The sequence below is a fragment of the Eutrema salsugineum genome, unplaced genomic scaffold, assembly GCF_000478725.1.
Source record: "Eutrema salsugineum unplaced genomic scaffold, Eutsalg1_0 scaffold_4, whole genome shotgun sequence".
Lineage (NCBI taxonomy): Eukaryota > Viridiplantae > Streptophyta > Magnoliopsida > Brassicales > Brassicaceae > Eutrema > Eutrema salsugineum.
The window spans coordinates 752107-755306 of NW_006256686.1; the positions used below are offsets into that span (position 1 = coordinate 752107).

General features: G+C 36.1%; 1 long non-coding RNA gene across 1 annotated transcript; it reads left to right on the forward strand.

The window, feature by feature from the left end:
• The first annotated feature begins 1605 nt into the window (after positions 1-1605).
• On the forward strand, positions 1606-2862 carry LOC18013538. Its single transcript, XR_002898228.1, has 2 exons — positions 1606-1967; positions 2057-2862. It is a non-coding gene; the product is annotated as an uncharacterized LOC18013538 (long non-coding RNA).
• Positions 2863-3200: the final 338 nt, after the last annotated feature.

The window sequence follows — 3200 nt, forward strand, 5'->3', positions numbered from 1 at the left end:
TTAAAGGGAATAGTGAATATAAATCGATGATAGTTGACTGTGTGCTTTTAAACTACTTCCTAGTGATATGCTAATTCGTGATTTAGGACTAGACTAGGCAGTAGCTAAACACATTTGAAACGAAATACCCCAGAAGAATTTGAATGATTTCGATTAAGATGAAGGAATACACTAGCTCTGTTTTATTTGGACTTAACATTGACTTAACTTTCTCATTGAAGCATTAGATCAGGGAAACGAATCATACATTAAGGACTCCTTTACCTTTTTACCACTCTTTGTTGATCCTGAATGGCTAGTTCAGCTTTAGCTAGTTCTCCGCCTAACCCAACCTCTTTCAAACCACCTGCATTCATTTTTTATTTTCCAATATGCAGATATGTGCAAAAACGTCGGAGAGAAAAAGGATCGACGTAGTTTTCAGTCACTGAAGACGAAGACCTGCGATAATGACAACAAAGGAGAAAACGTGGTTTGCTTCAGAAAAATGCAAAACATTGGTATATTTTTGTCCCTTAGACTCTATCTCTTAAGAAAAGGTGTTTTCCCTTTCAAAAAAAAATGGAATAAAGAAGAAAAGAAGAGAAAAATAAAAATAGAAAGAAAATAAAAATCTTAGAGAGTCTAGGAGGATCAAATTTTATCCTTGAGGCAAGCCTTGGTTCGATTATTTAGAGTTTTGGAGAATAACTTTCTTATTCCCGGAAAAGATCTAAGTCTGGGGGAATTAACTGTTTACGACAAATGAGGAAGGATTATGCAACAAATTTTGTCAAGGAGAAGTGACTGAAAATTGCGGACATCACCAAGTTCATTCTCTCTTGCGGTTTTGCATAATATCTTGCATTCTCCAGATCTTCAGGTAACCCAAAACACTTTTCATTCCACCACTTAAACAGCCTTTAATACCAAACGCCGTCTAACCTGAATGATGTTTTTGATGAGAATTCACTATACACTTCATGAATGTATAGAGCTAGTTGACTGGAATCAAGATTTAGATTGTTTAGCATTTGCTTGAGGGAAAAAGTGGACTAGTATCTTTTGTGTTTTGGTGAGAATTTTTAGAGTAAGTTGCGATTATTGTACGATCAATGGTCATAGTTTAGAGGTTCATGTCTCTGAGATTTATGCATTTTCTATTTTTGTTTTCACTTCACCTGATTTGATTTATGCTTTGTTTGTGGACAAACAAATGTTTAAATATGGAGGAGTTGATAATACCGTATTTTGACCACTTTAATAAATCGTTTTTCAATATTTTTTAAATGTTTTTTATTTTTTATAAGTGTTTTTATTATGGTTTTTTAGTATTTGTAGTTTCTAAACTTTTTTCAGTAAACTAAAACACAAGATTTAGGTAAAATAGATGAATGTGTTACTATTAGATATATTTTTAAGTTTCCTAATGTCCAAAATAAATACTTTTGAGTTTTAATTTAATTACCAAAAAAGATACTTATTCCTCTGTTCACCCATAGCAAATGTCTTTTTTGTCTCTTTTTCTTAAGCACACTCATTTTAATATTACCGTCCAGTAAAAAACAATTTCTCAATTTACGGTTTCATAAAAATCAAAACACAAACCTAATTTTCTAACTCAGCAATAATGGCGCAGCAGGAGCAATTCCTTCACCAGCGTCTCATCCAAAAACCATTCTCAAAACCTTCTCTTCCTCTCCTCTATCGTATTCTTCAGCTCAAGAGCAATTCCTTCACCAGCGTTTTATTCCCACCACCTACGCCGCTCGTGAAAGCAGCTCGCTCTTAGAAGTCTACTCCGGTTTCACAGCTGTTTCAGTTGTTGAAAAAGCACTATAATAGTAGAAGAGAAGGAACATGACCAAGGCTCGAAAGCCTAAGAACGAGGAAGCTTCTGGCTGGAAGTGTTCGGAGAAAGTCAGAGCAAAAGTGCTTCACCAGAAGCTCTGCCTTTCTGTCGACTTAAAAAAAAGGCAAATCTACGGGTTCGTCGCCGACTCTTACTTTTCTATTCTCCATCAGAACTGAGTGCATGAATTTGATTTGTGGCTGCTTAATTTGTATGAATCTGCAGAGAAATTGTGTAACTTAAATGATTTTTGAGAAGAAACAGTTCGATGAAAGATATTAGGCTCTTAGAGTCGATGATTGGATTTAGAGGAGCTACGGGTCAGCTCTCGAAGTTAACGATTCGTTAGAGAAATTGCAGATTTGGGAAGACTCAATCGGGTCAAAGGGAGCAGAAGAGCTCTCGAAGATTATACATCGAGCCTACCTGGATTTCGAAGATGTTACATCGAGTGTGGGTTTCCAAAGATTTTGTCCACAAAGTTCTGACCACAAAGATTTTATCCATAGAGATCAACAGGGTAAACAGAAACGTTTACACATCTGAGAAGTTGTAACCGCTGATTAGACACTGATCTGGAAAAGGAATAAGATCTGGAAAAACAAGGAAACGAGAGAATTACGTTGGAAGGTTGACAAACGGAATCGCTGGTTGATTTCTCAGCTCTGAATACTCTCTCCTCATCTCCTTCTTGTTGTCTTATTTTTTTTCATAGAGAAAGCAGATCCGTCGCCTTGTCATGACAGAGATGGATCTGGTGCTGAATCTATGCATATTGATAAAGGTCTGAAGGACGAGGTACGATTGATTGGTCCCGGTCACTGTTAGCTTCCATGTTTTGTTATCACAATCAAGCTTTTGCCATCTAGAACCAGTTAGCACTTGCGACTTTACTAGAATTCCAGAGTTAAGCTTTTGTCAGTCATTTATAGTTCAGAGACCATGATTGTGTTAATTGGGACAATTTTCTTGCTTTCTATGTGATACTTGAGCTAATGAGCTTGCTTATGGAATGAGAAGAAGCGTTTGATGAATTATGTGACTGAAATGGTCTAGAGCTTTGTTTCTATCAGAAATGCTTTGAAACTTTTCACAGCCTTTGCCTTTGTTTCTTTTTTTCTTTCTCCTAACTTTACATTTGATTATTTGTTCCCTCTTGTTTTTTCTGCTCACTTATTCAGCTGTTACTCAGGAGATTATATGAAATTTTGTTTGACTTGCTCTCCTGAAGTTAGAAAATCTTGATAGACCTCGGCGAGAATCTATTTTGCATAGATCGATAGAATTTGATTGCTGGTCTATTCAAAATGAAAATCTAACCTGCTGTGATTAACTTGTGAAGTTACAGGCTCTATTTCTTCGTCACTCT